The following is a 19575-nucleotide window of genomic DNA, read 5'->3' on the forward strand; positions in this document are numbered from 1 at the left end:
TGTATTCCTTCTGATCAATGTTCTCCCTTCCACCTCATGACCCATCCATAGTCTTGTGGCCCTTTCCCCTAATAAACCTGACTCCTGAGGAGTAATTATGTGTAAGCTTTCTGTCTCTGATTAACTGCTGTATTTGCCTTATTATTTTATTTAACATACATAAGATTGTATACAATTTATTTGAGGCAAGAACAGTGCACATATGGGGCAGCCTTCAGACCTAGGTTCAGAGGCCTCGGATTCAGCACTGTGTTTAACTGAATTTTATAGGCTGACAAGAGAAAAAAAAAAAAAAAAAGCCCTCACTTGACTCGATATAGTAAGGCACAATACAATGTAAGATTTGTTAGAGGTGACTTTGTGGTTTGTAATTGGTTGGTTTTTTTACCCCTGATTTTGTTTAAATTGGACTTGAGTTTGGTAATATATTTAAAGTTCTAGAGCTCTGAGCATGATAGCTCTCAATTAATCTTTGTTGCACCGGAAGCCATGACAAACAGCACAGGTAACAGCATTAGTTTCGGTGGTGTATTACAGAGATTTCATTGATTCATGGTAGGTTGTAACATCCTCCATACCACTCGTTTCTCACAGAAACCATGAATTAAAAGAAGGTACAGCAAATTTCTATTTCTGATCCCATACTATGAAAGGTAATTCTGCGATGCAAAGCATTAATTTTTAATGGCCACCCGTATTCTCATTCTCTCTCCATCTCAGTCTCTCTCTCTCTGTCTGTCTCTTTCTCTATCTCCTCCTCTCTCAAACACACACACACACACACTACAAATACATACACACAGGCACAACACAGCACTTACATGCACACAAACACATAGGCACACACAGGAAAAGGTCTCTTAATTTCTCATGTGTGATTGAACATATTAAAAGCATGCTAAGACTGTCCTACTTCTAATGAATCTACTGAGAATGAAAAGATTTGCTAGAAAAAAAAATGGCTCAGTGGGTAAAGTGTTTGCCATACAAGCAGGAGGACTTGAGTTCAATCCCCCTAAATTATGTAAAAGTCAGGCACAGTAATATATGTCTGTGGTCCTAATGCTTCTGGAGGCGGTAGCAAGCTGAGACAGAAAGATCTCCCAAAACTTGTATGCCACTTAGAGTGGCTCTGCTTCATCCAAGGCCGAGTGGCAATCCTCATGTGAAATTCTATTCCACATACATGCCATGCAAGCTATTCATCATAATATATGCATACATATATACATACACACATATACATACATATATACACACACACAAACACACACATACACACACACATACCAGAAGAAAAAAAAAAAGAAATGGTGGATGTTTGAATTTCACCTGGAAACTCTGTTGATAGGGAGAATATCTATTTTAGTTCTAGAACCTCTGAGATTAAACATAAGTGTTAGATATCACCCCTTTGTGTAGAGATCTGCGCAGAAAACAGATGACTTAGACTGTATGTGGACAAGCAAATCTGCAGGAAGGTGCAGATCTTCTGTAGGAAATACTCTAGGAGCTGTGACCAATGACCTTTGAGGAATCAATCTGACCACATTAACACATGCGTTTTAGATTGTCAAGTCTTCACCTTTTAGGTCAAATGCTTACACACTTTTATATGTTTCTACAATAATAACCCATTGCTGTCAATTATTTTCATTTCTCTTCCCATGTGATCATTTGCTAAGCTCTCTTCTAATACAGACATAGAAATATGTCTCATATTTTCAATTTATACATGGTTTAAAACTTTCGCTAGCTAGTCAGTCTATGTCTGCATCGATCTTTGAGGCTCAGTACACTCAGATGTTGTGATCAAAATACTGGGAAAAAATGCAAAGGTTGATCCAGTCAAAGACATTGTTTGGGTACAGTTAAGGTCAGAGAGTGTGCCCTGGTAGCTCTCTAACAAGCCACATTTGACCACCAACCCTCTACAGTCCAATTAGAGGAAAAATAGTGAAAGGCAAAAAACCGAACCAAACCAAACCAAAACAAAAACAAAAAAAAGAAAAAAAAAGAAAAAGAAAGAAGGAAAAGAAAAAGATGTATTCAGTGAGACCACATGACAAAAAGGAGCAAAGAAGTTCATTGACACCCATTCTCTAAACCCATCTTCTGGATTCTGTCAGAAATAGATCTTCTGGATTCTGTCTGAAGTAGATAGAGGGTAAGAGGTGTACAAAATTACACAATCTTGTTCAGTGTGTTCTGGTATATCAGTGTCCTACCATGAAGGTCTGGGCTACACTCTTTCCTGCAAGGTCTCCTGACATGTTGTTAAAACTAAGTGAAATTAGTTCCTGAGTGCCAACTTCTTCCTTTGGATAACACCAGGCTTTAGCCCAAATATCTTCTCAGAGTAAAATAGATTTACAGGGAAATCCCAGTTTACTGGAAAGCAGAGCTTGAAAGCATCTGATTAAAAAAAGGTTAGAGAACAGCAACTTAGACCATAGATTCTCAACATGGGGGCCTTGACTCTTTTGGTGGTCAAATGTCCCTTTAATATGGGTCATCTAAGACCATCAGAAACATCAGATATTTACTTGTATTCAAATGCATAGCAGTAGCAAGATTATAGTTACATTGTAGTAATGAAAATAATTTTATGGTTGTGAGTCACCACAACACAAGGAACTGTATTAAAGGTCATAGCATTAGAAAGGCTGTAAACAACGTCCTCATCCAGGCCAGGAGGGTTACAATTGTGCAGGAACACGGTGTCTGGAGCTCTCAGACTTTAGAAACAATTTCTTTAAAAAGTTTTAGCCCATTGGATGCTGTATTTTCAGATGGCCCAGGAAAACAGGGAGGCCCTCCTGACACCACAGATCTGAGAGAGTATAAAGATGTCCGATCATCACAACAGAAATAATTCAATAATTTAGCAAACTGTGCAGTTAGGAAGGTGCATAAAAATAGTTGCTAAGTTGGAAGATAGAAATACAAGCCACAGGATGCCAGATTACTCACCAAATGTCATTTCTTTGACCATCAATTTCTTTCTTTCCACATTATAATTCTAACTAACAAACACAAGCACACTGACACACAGTAGAAGTGCAGGATTAGAGAAAGAGCTTGATATATAATGTCGTCACTTATTATTGTTCTGGTTAGACCATTGCATTTCCTTGTAGCAAAGATAAAAGTATGTTTGGGCCTTGCCAGTACAAAGTAATCAGAAAAGCCACAAATGGGATAGTTAGCCTTGGTTATCTTTGTGACTCACAAAACAGTAACTGGTGTACTCATCTCTGGATTCTTCCAGTTTTGACATCTTTCATATGATTGTATGAATTGAAACTCATTAGGAAGTGATAAGGTGTTTACTATTTGTTGGTTTTTGTAGCTCCTAAATTCCCTAATATAGTAAAGAAAATATGAATTTTTTTTTTCTGTAGCTGAGACTCCTCAGAGAGAGTCTCAGCTCTCATTCTACAGAATGAGAGAGCCTTGGGGTGGTGTCCTAATGCTTGTCATTTTTATTGCTCACTGTTTACAGTAGCAAGTACTTGCTTTGGGGATGAGAAACACACTTTGGTGCCCTAAAGCAATGTACTTTAGAATGATATATATTTTAAATAGTTTTACGAAATAAATATGGTAATTTTTATTTCTTTTAATTCCCAGGTATCTGTTTGGGCTTTGAAATTTTGTGTATTTATTTCTCATTACCTTAGAAGTTTGTTCAATGGCTCTGGTCAGGTTATGAGCATAAAGGTTTGTGAAGATAGCTTTCTTATTGTCTCAATAAGGTATATAACAGTATTATTGGTCTTTTGCTAATTGTTTTAGATCATTCATATTTTTCAAAGCCACTACTTATGTTTGGAGCAGTTTAATTTATTTTTTTATTTTTTTAATGTACATTTATATTCAGATAACTTGTATGCCCTTTTTAGTGTAATCTTGGATACATCTTGGCCACAATTTTCTTATTTCGAACAACTAAGAAAACAGGATTTTGAGTACCTCCAAGACATTGCATGACCAAACAAGATGATAAAATAATCTGGCATACCATCTGACACATTCTAAATCTTCAGGAGTTATTAGATATTGTTATCAATTTCCCAGCATTTATGCATTACATTTTCTCCTTTTCATGAATTTCATTTATTTTTTCAGTTCTATTATATCTGCCCATCCCAGCCCCAAAGAGAGTGTTCTATGATGCTTTCGGAAAAATTCAGGTAGTTTAACTCAGAATTTTGCAAAAGCTTTCTTCTCTAATTTCCAGAATTAATCCTGCACAGCAGGAATCTTTGTCCTAAACAAGGTATCCCTGCTAAGTCGCTGGTTGCCATCTGTCCTAGGTCATGCCTACCTTAGGTAATTATGTTTCCCCTCTGCCCCTCTGAAAATAAACTAGACCTCCTTTCCTGTCTCCAGCAGACAGAATCCCTGCTGGTTCCATTTTCACCAGCTCTGCCAACTGTGGATAGAATTGGCCAGTTTGTTGCTCTTCCTCCAACTCACTGAGAAAACTTAACTTATAATCAAGGATGGGGATTTTGCCCCTAGCTGAGCAGCTGAGATTAAATCTAAGTAACTGAGAAGTAGGTGATGTGCCTGAAGAGAAAGCTGGAAAGATTATGGCACAAAAAAAACGCACCTGCTTGGGAGCATCACTTGTACCTATCCCCAATAGATTCTCAACTTTTTTTATTTTTATTTTTTAATAAACCGCCATGGTAACAGAATACACTCTTGGCAGCAAAGCTGATACAAAGTTGCCTTTATAACTTGGTTATTTATTACAATGTTTCTTTCAATTTTAGGACAGAATATCTAGCATAGAATTTTATAACCGAGCAAAGAACCAAAGAGAGATAAAGTGCTGGCGTAGCAGCAAGAGAACTAAACTTTTAATTTTACTGTTCATATTTAGGGAGCTTTGCAGAGACAGCACACTGGCTCTTTGGCTTTATTATTTGAATTGGGAGGTAGAAAAGAAAAAAAAAACCAAAGCTCATAAATAAAGTCTTGTAAAACAACGCAAACACATTCTAGGTCACAAGTAAATACTCTTGCTTTCAGATAAAATTATGCTGGATGCAAAAGAATTAGAGATCGTGGTTCCTCGGTGACTGTTACAGACTGGGTTTGAATCTTGAAGTCAATTGTGGATAGCAAATACAATATGCTATCCTTGAGAAAGACCTGCTAAGTTAGATTGACTTTAAGTTAGATTGACTTCTGTGTTCTCATGTGTATCATGAGGAGCTATCTCTAGCACTGTGTGCCCAAGGACAGAGCTGGAGAAATAATTTCCATGGGAATGAAAAGATTAGATCATCAGAATTTGGACTCACTCCCAGTTCTTCAGGAGTAAAGTTAATTAATCTGGAAGTACATCACTTCTGTATAAGAAACTCAAGAGAAGCACCATCAGTTTAGCAATAAGCTTTAAGTTTGTAGAAAAAGTTTTCAAGACTGTGGCATCATCTGTTTAAAACTGGATTATTACAATGATATTGATATATTTCCTATTGATATGTTCTCAAAGGAACAAGAATTCATATTGACTCTTTCTGTACAGTGAGGCTCTATTTTCTGGGCATCCTCAATTGAGATTTCCTGTTTGCACTTAGTGAGAATGAGCAGTGAGTAAGGTCTGCCATCTGGGATAGACTTGGATGAACAGTGTTCTGCTGGAAGGTCTTTCCACAGAAATCTCTGCTGTTTTGTGCCTACAGCTTCACCTGTATATATGTATCCATGATTGTGTGTATGATCATATATGTGTGCATATGTCTGATCACGTATACATATGTATGCAATCATGTATCCGCAATAATGTGTGCATGTGTGTGATTCTCACTGTACAGAAAGAGTTAATATGAATTCTTGTTCCTTTGAGAACATATCAATAGGAAATATGTCAATATTCATTGTAATAACCCAGTTTTAGATAGATGATGCCACAGTTTTGAAAAACTTTTCTGAAAACGTAAACCAATTGCTGAACTGATTGGGCTTCTTTTTAATTTCTTTTATTTATTTATTTATTTATTTATTTATTTATTATATTACACTTCAGATTTTATTCTCCTCTCCTGGTCCACCCTTTGACTGTTCCACATCCCATACCTCCTCCCCAACCCCTGTCTCCATGAGGATGTTCCAATGGACAACCCCCACCCCACCAGACCTCTAAACTCCCTGGGGCCTTCAGTCTCTTAAGGGTTAGGTGCATCTCCTCTAATTGGACCCAGACCCAGCAGTCTTCTGCTGTATATGTGTTGGCAGCCTCATATCAGCTGGTGTATGCTGTCTGGTTGGTGTTTGAGAGATCTCAGGGGTTCAAGTTAATCAAGACTTCTGGTCCTCCTACAAGGTCGCCCTCCTCCTCAGCTTCTTTCAGCCTTTTCCTACTTTTCAACTACTTTCCTTTCTTTTCAACTACAGGAGCCATCAGCTTCTGTCCATTGGTTGAGTGCAAATATCTGCATCTGAGTCTTCTGCTTGTTTGGTCTTCCAGAGTACAGTGATGATAGGTCCCTTTTTGTGAGAACTCCATAGCCTCAGTAGTAGTGTCAGGCCTTGGGACCTCTCCTTGAGCTGGATCCACCTTGGGCCTGTCGCTGGACCCTCTTTTCCTCAGGATTCTCTCCACTTCCATCCCTGTAGTTCTTTCAGATAGGAACAATTATAGGTCAGAGTTTTGACTGTGGGATGGCAAACTCCCTTCCTCACTTGATGCTCTGTCTTCCTGTTGGAGGTGCGCTCTATATGTTCCCTTTACCTACTGTCAGGCAGTTCATCTAATGCTCCTCCCTTTGTGTCCTGAGAGTCTCTTACCTCCCAGGTCTCTAGTGCATTCTACAGGAGTGTGTATGAGATCATTTGTGCATGTGTGTGATCATGTGTGTTCTTGTGAGTGTGTGTACATGTGTGTGTGTCTGTGTGTCTGTATGTGTGCGTGTGTCACTATGTGTATCTAGATCCATGTGAGGCCCTGACAGTGTAAACAGAGACATTGGGTAACTTCTGTCACTCTGCCCATCTGTTATTTTGAGACAGGGTCTCCACTGAAGCTGGAGGTCACTGATTCAGTAGACCAGATAACCAAAGGATCCCAGAAGTTCTTAATCCCTGGGATGTCCCTGTGGGTGTTGGGGTTTCAAGCTCGGGTCCTTATGCTTGGGCGATAATCAATTTTGGTGACTAAATCACCTCTTCAGTTTCAACATGCACTTTTAATAATGGCTTTCAAAAATAAGTAGAATAGATGTAGTTTAGGTAATGGTTCTTGATCTGAATTTAGAGTTCTGTTGTTTTTCTAAGCTAGAAAATGTCGACTAAGTTCTAGGGTCAAATCTGACTTCATGTTACTGATGCAACTTAAAATCAGTAGGCAAGGTTCACTCAGATTAATTAATGACCATCAAAACCGCCTTTAAATTGTCATATTTAATCTTACCCAAATTAAAAATAATCGTGTTTTTCAGATTTAATAGTATCTTTTAAAATGTATTATACTTTTAATGATAAACTAACAATAAATTAAACAGCTTTCAAATCATTTTCACAGGTTGCTAAAATAGAAATATGTCCATAAGGTAGGGACCATTAATCACATGCATATGATAAACCAGCTATATTTCAATGTTTATACACATGTTTTCACTGAATGGGAGGTGACCACTACCCCACAAAAATAATTTCCACAATATGGTAAGATATATCTTTAGGGTTTTGTTGTTGTTGTTGTTGTTATATATGTATATATTTCAAAGAAATGTTTCTCTGTACCTTGTTTACAAATCTTGCTAGATAATTTTTCAACAGTAGTCAAATTGATTATGTATTATTTTTTCAAAGTGTGTCTCTACTTCTGTGATGAAACAGAGTTGCCAAAAACACCTTGGAGAAGAAAGGGCAACTTTAGCTTTCATATTCTGAATCACAATCCACTGAGGAAAGCCCAGGCAGAATTAAAACTGAGCAGGAGCTGATGCAGAGATGATGGAGTGTTCTGTTTACTGGCTTGTTCCTCATGGCTTCTTTAGTCAGCTTTATGACAAAGCCCAGGGCTACCAGCACAAGGGTTGTTGACCACAGGAGGTTGGGGCCTCTACCAGCAATCACTAATCAAGAAAATGTTCTACAAGCCTATCTGCCTACAGCCTGACATTCTGGAGACACTTTTTAAAACTGGGCTTCCAGTTTCTCTGGTCACTCTAGCTTGTGTCAAGTTGACATTAAACTAGCCAGGACAATATGTAAGTCTTAACCCAGAAAGCACTGTTTGCTATTAAGGGGGACACTTTCTATACCCATACAATTTCTATACCCATACAATTTCTAATCAGTTTACTGCTTTGTTGTGTCAGTGATATGGGCCAGAGCAGGGGCACAGGGCACACCAGTAAATCACATATTTATAATTCTATCAAAACCTCTTTTTATATAATAAGTTTGGAATTCTCGGCAAAGGTGATTGATGGAAATTATGTTAGTCACAAAGTTGTTAGTTTTTCATTTGGATTTATTATTTTCAAGTGTTTTACCAGTATATACTAATTATCTGTGGTACTGTTTCAGTGTGACATATTTGTATATGTAGATGATACATTTTTATCATATTCACATACCGCTGTTATTCAGTTTTGTTACCTTTCAATTTTCAATATTGTATGAAAGGTGAAAAATAAATCCACATTTTCTTGTTATGTTAACCTAATTTCTTTTCTAAATGAATAGAAAATTCTGTTACTAAGGAACATGGAAACAATGGAAACAGACAATGTCAAATTTAATGCTGAAGGTCAATTGACACTAATGGATATACTAGCAGAATACTAGTTACTTGAAACATACTTACTGAGTCTCTCCTAAGTAGCAAACCTCCATTCAGCTGCTAGGTGTCAAAAGATCTATAGATAATTATAACCTTACACTAGGTTTTAACAAGACACACATCAGACTTTAAATTCTATCATTAGAATGATTGATAAATATATCCATCACTGTAATTGTATACATATAAAGCACATATCCTATAGGACACAAATATATATTATTCTTTGGCTATGCTCAATATAACCAGTTTGTTTAAATTTTTCATATTTCAGTAGTGTTTATATACAATTATTATTTTTAACTGAAATTGGCTTTTCAATTAAAGAAAGTTGGCAGAGTATAAAAATAAATATTAGAATTTACTAACATATCATCAAACATACAGATATATCAAAAGAAAAAAAAAACAAAACCACTTTCTCTTTGGATCCAGTATTGATCATAGTATTTTCATATAAATACTGTATTGGGCAGGATAACAAGAATTTCATCATTTATACTATTTTCATACTATCTTTAAAATGTCAGATGATTGTTAACTTTTATTCTTGTATTGTATATATTTGATATATCAAAAATAACAAGATTTTAAAACAATAGCAAAACAAAACAAAAATCTCTGAGTTCCCAGAATGCTTCATGTAGGTGATCCTTTGTTGTTCCGTGAAGACAGAGACACCAATACAGAGTGATTATGTTTTATTTCTGCAGATATTGATTATGTACCTAACTCAGTTGGTCTCTAAATGTTCCATGCATTTCAGAGGTACTTGTAAATTTATGTTAGATTCATACTTTAATAGACATAAAGCTCTCATCTTTTATATTAATCTAGTGTGTAAAGAGATATTCTGAAATATTTTGTCAACTTCTACTTTGTCTGCAAGATACCCAAATAATAAACATACAAATTTAGAGAACAGTATCTAGACAATAATTCTTTTCACTGAAAACAAATACACATACATTAAATCAATATTATATACTATCAATATAATTATACAATATATTGTATATAATTATACAGTATCAATATAATAAATATTATTAAAAATTTATTTTAATTTACATACCTCCACAATGTCCACACGAACCATGTGTTATTAAAGATGTCAGTTAACAGCAGTTAACTTATTGAAATAAGTTTATGCTAAAGTAACAATTTCCTTATAGTGAGTGGCTCTTAGAAGCATTTCACTTATTTCTTTAGCAAAGACAGTGGCTTTGCATGTCTCCATCCTTAAGATGGTTTAGATTGACTGTATCAAAAAATTTCAATTTCTGTTCCAACTAAAATGAACACCAGGCATAGTGATGGTGTTTGCCTACTAACAGAGCAGAGCAAAGAGCTGTCCAAAAGGACATTGAGAGTGCTGGTAAAACTGTAATTGAAGAACATTTGTCTGCTTTCATGGGTCAGCTAGAATATTACTGTTCTGCAAAAACAAAAACAAAAACAAAAACAAAACAGATTCTAAACTGATTTTCTGCAAACAGTTGCAAATAGAACAGAAAATGAAAAAGTAAAATTAAAAAAAAACAAAAAAAAAAAAAAACAAAGAAAGCCACCCCGGGTTTTCAAGTCTCAAAAGTTTACAAAATAAGATAAAACAAAACAAAATACGATCTGTCATCTAAGGAACTTGTCATGTCACTGGTCATTAAATTCTCCAGGCATTCTATGAAGCAGCTTCCATGTGTGTAAGTACCAGTGGAAGTCAGCCTTTTTACATGTAGTAGGACAGCTAAACAGATGGACTTATGGAGATATGGAAGGCTATTTCAAGAGATGCTGTTATTATTTATAGGTGCTCTTCAGTCAGGTACCCAGAAAAAAGATGCAGGAGATAAAAAAGGAAATGAGACTTAACGTTCCAACTTTCTCATTTTGATATCATTTTATCTTGCTCTCACTCCTCCCGGGTGGCTGACGGATCAACACAAGTTTAAAACCTTATGAGTAGCAAAAGTAACTGTGAAATCACATATTCCTATGAGAAATGGCGATCTTGCCACTGGGGAAAGAACTTTAGTAAGTCAGAGAAACACATAGATCCTCTAAGTAAATCAGTAGTGATGCATCAAGAGTCCTTGTCTTTATGCTTGTTTGATAAATGAGGAAAGACAAAACGTTTAATAAGAACTCAAATCTCTGACAACAAGGAATTTGAATCCCAGTCCTCATGGTTCAGATTAATAGCTTCCAGGTTTATAGTTTTCTTCCATTCTGTGAGTTTATTGGCTTCTTTATCCGTAGATTAGGCTTGCTGAGCATAGACTGTGTCAAGAGAAATTTTGATAAAGTAAGCTGGTTTTTTTTTAGTCTAGGTTACTATTATTGCAATGAAACCATGACGGAAATAAAGATGGCAAGGAAATGGTTTGCTTTACATTTCCACATCATTATTTATCACTGAAGGAAGTCAGGGCAGATACTCAAGCAGGGCAGGGACCTGGAGGATGTAGTTGATGCAAAGTCCATAAACTAGTTCTGCATACTGACTAGTTCCTCAGTTTACTCAGCCTACATATCTAGCCAGCCTTCCTTCCTGCCTTCCTGCCTTCCTGCCTTCCTGCCTGCCTTCCTTCCTTCCTTCCTTCCTTCCTTCCTTCCTTCCTTCCTTCCTTCCTTCCTTCCTTCCTGCCTTCCTTCCTTCCTGCCTTCCTTCATTCCTGCCTTCCTTCCTCTTTCTTTCTTTCTTTCTTTCTTTCTTTCTTTCTCTTTCTTCCTTCCTTCCTTCCTTCCTTCCTTCCTTCCTTTCTTTCTTTCTTTCTTTCTTTCTTTCTTTCTTTCTTTCTTTTTATTAACTTATCTATTCATTCACTTTACATCCCCATTGTAGACCCTTCACTCCTCACCTCCCAGTCTCGACCTTACAAACTCTTCCCCTCAATCCCCAAGGGGAAGCCTCCTATGTTTACTACCCAGCCCTGGACTAAATACATCATCTCCCACTGAGTCCCAATCAGGCAGTCCAGCTATGGAAAGGGGAATCCAATTGCAGGCAACTTTCAGAGACAGCCCTGGCTCCAATGTTAGGGGACCCACAGGATGACCAAACTGAGCATATGGTACAAACGTGTAGAGGGGCTAGATCCAGCCCCTGAATGCTCTGTGGTTGGTGGTTAAGTCTCTGTGAGCCATCATGGGCCTAGATTAGTTGATTCTGTTGGTCTTCTTATGGTGTCCTTGACCCCTCCTGAGTTCCCTCAATCCTATCCCCTATTCTTCCATAAGACTACTCAAGTTCCCCCTGAAGTGTGGTTGTGGGTCTCTGCATCAGTTTCCATCAGTGGCTGGATGAAAGCTCTTGGGAGACAGTAATGCTAGGCCCCTGTCTGGAAGCATAGCAAAGTATCATCGATAGTGACAGGGTTTGGCTCTCTCACATGGGATGGATCTCAAGCTGGGCCAGTCATTGGTTGGCTGTTCCCTCAGTCTCTACTCCATCTTTCTCCCTGAAAATTTTGCATGCACGACAAAGTTTTGGTTACAAGTATTGTGGTTTGATGGCCCCCTACCTCCACTGGAAGTCATGCCTGGCTATAGGAGTTGGCTGCTTCAGTTTCCAATTCCTAGCTGGTAAAAGTCTGGTTTCTTTTAGAAACAATAGCCCAAGAATGGCCACTCCCAAAATGAGCTGGGCACTCTCCCATCAATCATTTAATTTAGAAATGCCCCATAGGCTTGCCTACAGTGTCTACAGCCTATACTATTCTCAACTTGGGCTCTTTCTCCAAATGACCTGAGCTTGTGTCATGTTTACATAAAACTAACCAGCACAGCTAGGGATATAGTTCCATAGGTTTATGTACCCAGTTTGAAACCCTGGGTTTCATCTCTAGTACCAAGTAGTCCTCTTGGAATGATGGGTTCATGCTTCTAATTCCAGCACTTTGGTATGGACAAGAGAATCAGAAGTTCATGACCATGTGCAGCTGTTTTGAGGATAGTGTGAGATACATGAGACATTTTGCTGAGTCTCTGCTAAGCTTTCCATGTTGCACCAGAGCCCATCAAGAAACAAAATGGACATTCTAAATACACCACCTATTTGAATTACTTAAGTCCTATTTTGTTTCAGGAAGAAATGCAAATTGTAGCCTCTTGCTTATTCTCTCCTCAGAATTTGCAGCTAGTCCTCAGTGTAGGTTCTTGCCACTGTGTGTGTCATCTCAACATTGTAGGGGCCCTACTCTGTGGAGAAGCCTGGCCATCCTGGTCTCTGCTCTCTTCTGGGTCCTTGTGTTTCTCACCCTTTCTGATCTCAATTTCCTGGCTTTTTCTTCTTTACTATTTCTTCTCATCTCACATAACCACATCTCCCTGCATAGTTTCAGTTTCCTTCTGGATGATGAGGAAGTCATAGTGGAAGGTAAATTGGCCTGGCATTGATATTCTTTGTATAACATTTTATTCATAAATATAATAGTAAACAAAACAACGTGAGGTAATTTTTTTTAACTTTATAAGTTTTTTTTAAATTCTGTTTTAAGGAGTTGAAGGTGTAGCTTCCTGGTACAACTCTTGCTTAGAAGGCACAGAGTCACGAGTTCAATTTCTATTACCATCATCAGTACTACAAAAGTTCTATTTTGATGACATTCTAGATAACTCATTTTGTCAGTGATGACTCAACCAGAATTCTGTAGATGACCCAATAACTCTGAAAACAATTGTCAAGGATTCTCTTCCAGGTCTATCACAGATAAGGCATAAGTGCATGAACTTCTTTAAGACTCAGGATATCTTTATATCAATAAAATGGAAATAACAGCTCATTTCTGAGGGGGGCTGTAAGGGGTGGATCTGAGGGAGAAGGAAGGTGAGAGGGGAAGCAGAGAGGAGAGGTGGGAGAGAAACTGGTTGGCATATAATATATGAGGAAATAATTAATAATAATAATAATTAATAATAATAATAATAATAACAGTAACAGTAACAGTAATAGTAATAATACTCCTGGCTCAAAGAGTTGTAAGTAGCAGGGGAAATATCTAAGCAAAAGGCCTAAGCTTTAAACTATATTAGAAATCTCTGTATCATTATTTATACATTTGGCAGGTCCAAGAAAGGCTCACTATAAAGACTCGTTTTGAGCTTAAGACCTGAAAACCTCACCTCTGGCCCACAGATTAGAATTAAGTCTAGATATTTTAAAAATCTGATTTACCTACAACTTATTCCTACAAACTAATCTCTCTCTCTCTCTCTCTCTCTCTCTCTCTCTCTCTCTCTCTCTCTCTGTGTGTGTGTGTGTGTGTGTGTGTGTGTGTGTGTGTGTGTGTGTATGAGTGTGTGGTGACATGTGTGGGGTCAGAGGGCAGAAGAGATGTTGTATCCCCTGGAGCCAGAGTTACAGGAGTTTGTAAGCTATCTGACATCAGATAGGTACTGTGGACTGAGCTCAGGTTCTGTGGAAAAGCAGCAAGTACCCTTAACCCTGAGCATCACTCACCCACAGTTCTGCTTTGAGCTATTAGTACAGATGTAGCTTCAAGTCTGGTTAAATTCGACTTGTATGTGGAATTTATTAAATTCCACTTTTAATTTGCTTTCCTCATAAGTATTTGCTGCTCAACTGATCCATCACCATTAGAGGTGATTTATTTTCTTCATTCTAAAAATGGTAAAAGATATCATGTATATTTCTTCTTAATTAGGTTGGCCCCTGGTAAAAACAAACACTAAGTCAATGCCTAATGGTGTGAATCTGAGAGGAAAGTGCAGTTAGTGAACTCGGGCTATGGACCAGCTTGAGGAACACTCCACTATCCTTGCTTTATGAGAGGAGCTAATGGGTGGGCAAAGGCAGTATAATGTTCTCACTCCATTAAATCCCGACTTTCATTCTCTTTTTTTTTTCTTGCTAAATATCAAAAGAGAAATATGGTCCACTTAACTAGAAAAAGAAGTTTTCATTTGAGTCAAGTAGAAACATGATGCATATTTCCTTTCTAATTTAATTTCTAACCATTAAGACTCAATTCTATAAATGACCCAGCAAAGCATTTGGAGATTAGAACAGTAGAAACTGAATATACTTTGAATTTGGCTCGTTAGACACCATGATGTTATGCTGTTTAATTAGAACTTCACATCACATTTCATGACACCACCCCCCAAGCCAAAGCCCAGAGACTGTCATGACTGTTTATGAAGTCTTTTCAGTGGATTGTGCACTTGATCTCTTTTCTAGTCTTTGTTAAGCATCATGTTGGTCAAGCCTTGTAGTTACTCTGATTTGAACTTTTGTTTAAGCGGTCCGTTTTCCTCTCATAATTATAGAAAAAGGCTACGTTCTGTCTGTGGGCTAAGGGAAAAAGATTATAGCTCTAATGAGCCAAGTCTGTACAAATGGGAAAATAACAATCTCCTCATAATTAGAACAGCCCTTTAGACTAAGTATTGGCCATGAGCTTTTCAACAGAAAAAAAAATATCATTTCATTATCGGTTAAAACAATATATGTAAATTAATGCCAAATTGTTTACTGGGAAGGAAGAATTAAAATACTTTGGCTTGTTTTCACAAATATTTTTATTGCTGAAAACATATCCTGACTTTCTAGTCAAAACAATGACTATTCTTTTCTAGCTGGTTAAGGTAGCAGAAACCATTGGTGGCAAGTGAAGTTGATGATCTAAAGCAAGCACTTTCTTTGTGATGATGCCATAACCCTATTTGAAACAAGTCTAGCAGAACATTCTCAAATCCAGGGACATGAAATGCATTCCATGGAAATCTGTATTGTAGGCATGGCATGGTCACTGAAATCTTGAATTCTGAGAAGCTCTCATTACCCACCCTGACACACAGGCAAGGTCTGAATTCCTCAGACCATCACCTGAGCTTCTTGACAACCAGCTCCTGTGTGATACAGGGGTATGCTAGAGTATAAAGAAGTGGAAAGTCCAGATTGCAGTGACAACAGCTTTTGTGTGTTTTCTCAAATGTTCCGGGGAGAGGCCCTTAGGTTATATAGAGGCCAATCATCTGTGCTATACCTAATCTTATTACACTCATTGGTTAAGAAGCTGGATTTGGACAGATTGATTTGTTTGTTTGCTTGTTTGTTTGTTTGTTTGTTTGTATGATAAGTTTTGGTTTTGGTTTGGTCTATTTGTTCTATTCATTGACATACATGGTGTCAGTAAAACTATCACAAGAGTATTCAAAGTTTGAATATTCTTGAACTGGGATTAGAATTCAAGAAAGTTGTTAACTCCCATCAACACTGAAGGCATCACCCAGTGTAGTCATGGTAAAGCATGAGTATTATGGGGAATTTCAAGCCCAGAGAGAAAACACTGAAGGCAGAGATGTGAGCTCCCTCTGGGAATACTGAGGAAGGCTCAGCACAGCAAAACAGGTATCTAAATACGGGGTTGCTGGAAGGTAGGCTCTGGAATAAGGCAATAAAAGGAAAGCAGCCTTGGGGAGAATGTACATGAAATCCAGCCTACTGGCTGGTTTTCTGTGTCAACTTGACACAAGCTGGAGTTATCACAGAGAAAGGAGCCTCCCTTGAGGAAATGACTCCATGAGATCACCATGTAATACATTTCCTCAATTAGTGATCAAGATGGAGAGGGCCCATTCCATTATGGGTGGGGCATTCCTGGGCTGGTAGTCCTGGCTTCTATAACAAGGTAAACTGAGCAAGCCAAGGGAAACAATTCAATAACAAACTGAGCAAACCACCAAGCCACGGGGAAGCAATCCAGTAAGTAGCACTCCTTCATGGCCTCTGCATCTGCTCCTGCCTCCAAGTTCCTGCCCTGTGTGAGTTCCTTTTCTGACTTCCTTTGGTGATGAACAGCAATGTGGAAGTGTAAGCTGAATAAACCCTTTCCTCCCAACTTGCTCCTTGGTCATGATCTTTTGTGCAAGAATATAAAGCCTGACAGGGAACAGTCTGTGACTTGAAGTTCCATTACCACATGGACCTGACAGTGCCTGACAAACATTACCACAAATGATTGAGGCAGTGTGGGAAACGCAGATTATTCTCCACATTTTTACCTCATCCACAATGACTGACTATACAGTGTTGGCAAAATCAGAAGACTGCTGAGTATGAGGGAATGACTTGCACCACTTGTTTATGGGCCTCTAGATGAAAAGTAATTGAGGATTGATCTTATGCTCAGCCGCATTATAAAAATCAAAACAAAAACACAGCAAGCACTTTTCCCAGCCCTGCTCTTGCTGTTTTACACGGTCAGGGACAGGCATGGCTCATAATGTCAAGTATGCCCAGGAAATGTAATAATGTACATACTTGCCTGGAAAAGACTTGAGCAATGACAATAATAGACTCTGGGACTAATAAAATCCATGAATGCATGGATCCTTTGATTACTCATCATTTTAGCTGCTCCTGAGAGAGGAGGATTAGCTGTAAGAGTTCGGGGATGAGACCACAATTTAACAACAACAACAAAAACATCTTTACTCAATTAACTACTAGTTTGTTCCCTTATAACACTTCAAGTCATTATAAAATTTATTTAAAAAATCATATAAACTACCATGTTTTCCCAGAAACAATCAGAAGACCATTGGAAAATCTGGAGATTGTTGCAGATAAGTGGTGCTAAGGCCATTGGTATTTTATAATATATTAATTGCACTTTAGTGTACAAGCCTTAAAGTTTGCAATCATTGGTTCACTGAATTTGAAGCTACCACAGAAACTTAATTATCTTCCCAGAAGTCATCGCCAAAGCTATCCATTAAAAGAATGAATAAGTTTAATGTTCAGAGACTCTAAACAACAACTGTCATTATCTTTCATGGTAGAATTTCTTCTCTTCTATCTGTGAAGATTTGTTGGATTCATTCTGTGTGTAAGTCATGTACAGAGACTGAGTCTTTGTCTAGTTCATTTCACACTTCAACAATGAGCTATAATCCAAGGTCTAACTATGGTGAGAATCTCAGCTGTTCAAATAAAATCAAGACACAGAAAATACGTCAGCCCCAATGATCAATCTTACATCTCACCATGGTCTAGAAATAATTGTTTGGATTATTTCTTTTCTTCACATTGGACCAGAACCAAAGTATTAACATTAAAACTCCTTGTCCTTTTAACAGTGTAGCCAAAATACATAAATATGCCTTGGGACATTGTCATTTATGGACTGTTTTACTAAAATTAAAGTATGTCAAATCTATAGAAGCCTTTCATTCAAGAAAAAATTATACAGTTCACATGGGACAAATTTGGCTTGAATCTTTCTGTTGTATAGTGGTGTATATTCCTTCCCACTGTGACTGAAGTATTCCATTCTCCTGCATAGTTTCATAAACAGGAAAGCAAACACTTAAAATAGCTTAAGGAAGTTCCTGAAGCTAACTAGATTCACGAGGCCCCTTCATGCCAGCATGAGCAATAAAAGCTGAGAATCTATCTCTGACAGGCTAAGCTAGAAAGAAGACTCTAACACCAGACCAGCTGTCTAGAAGAAGTTTAGACCAGAGTCACCTGGAAAAGGCATTCTTAAAATTATTAGTTGACTGCAGGCTATGAAGTGTGCTCTATGCTTCTAGTTTTTGTGAGCCATCATCCAGGCTGGGGTGGGCCTTGGTGACATATATGTCTGTTGAGTCATTTCTGCTTCTGTAAGTAACTACTCACCTACAGTCCTCTAAGCAACCTCAAAAAAACCCTTCATTGATTGATCAAGTTGCATTTTGATGCTTTCCATACTTTGGTCCATCATGGGTTCCATACCTGGGATGAGTAGACATGTATGTAGCATCTTTCTAGGCAAAGATTTGTCACACAACACATGAATATATAAGAATAAAAGGAAATAGTAGGTTACATAAGCAAATTCAGAAATTCCAGATGGATGGTACTGACATTAGTGATTGAATCTGGGTAAGGGAGGTAAAGGAAGATTTTCTTGGGTGATGAGAGGGGACTTTTTTCTCAGAAAAAATACCCTGAAAAAGTACTTTGGTGAGTAAAAGGGTTGTCTATTCTGTTCTTTTGATTAATTTAGTATATATAGGAAGGAAAAAGGAAACATTTTCTTCACCTGAAAATGTGTTTATTTGAGTCTGTAAATAAACTGACAGCAAACAGATTAATAGAATCGAAGACATTTAGACATATTAAGGTGCAAACATATGACATATATACAAAGTATGAGGCACATAGAAAAGCCAGATGGTTAAACTCTAAAAACCAAACAGGTTGTGTGCCATTTTAGAGCAAGAGAAAATGATTTTTATGGGAGATGATTGGGCTTAAAATACTCAAACAACCTGGATTACATTTGCCTAGACTCTGGTATGATGCCAAGTCTAGTTATTTTTCATGATCTAATATAGAGGATCTGATTTTCCTACAAATAGGCTTTGAAGAAAGTAACTCTTATCCATGGTAGGAGGGATGAACAGACATTGGAGAGAGGGAAAGCCAGACTTAGCCTCACTTCTCTTTATTCCCAGTTCAGCATGCTAAATATCACACATTGAGCTTATTTTTCTGATCCCCAGAAGAACAATATTGTTATTTTTTTAATTTTTTGAAGAAAGGGGAAAACAGAGAAACAATGTACTCAATATATAGTTTTATGACTGTATCATTATGAAAGAAAATAGCATGTAAAATAAATATTCATAAAATTTAAAAATCCTAAGAAATGTCTATATCAGAAATGTTAATTCTGTTTCAAAATGACAACAAAACCCTCATGTTTGCATTGACTGAGAGATCTAGATAAGATCATAACTGATGTCCCTGA

General features: G+C 37.5%; 1 protein-coding gene across 2 annotated transcripts in view; it reads left to right on the top strand.

Moving 5' to 3' along the window:
- The window catches only part of Dcc (DCC netrin 1 receptor), a 1059673-nt gene that overhangs the window by 461518 nt on the left and 578580 nt on the right, over nt 1–19575 (top strand). The gene's annotated exons all lie outside the window — the stretch shown is intronic.

The sequence above is a fragment of the Arvicanthis niloticus genome, chromosome 14, assembly GCF_011762505.2.
Source record: "Arvicanthis niloticus isolate mArvNil1 chromosome 14, mArvNil1.pat.X, whole genome shotgun sequence".
Taxonomy (NCBI): domain Eukaryota; kingdom Metazoa; phylum Chordata; class Mammalia; order Rodentia; family Muridae; genus Arvicanthis; species Arvicanthis niloticus.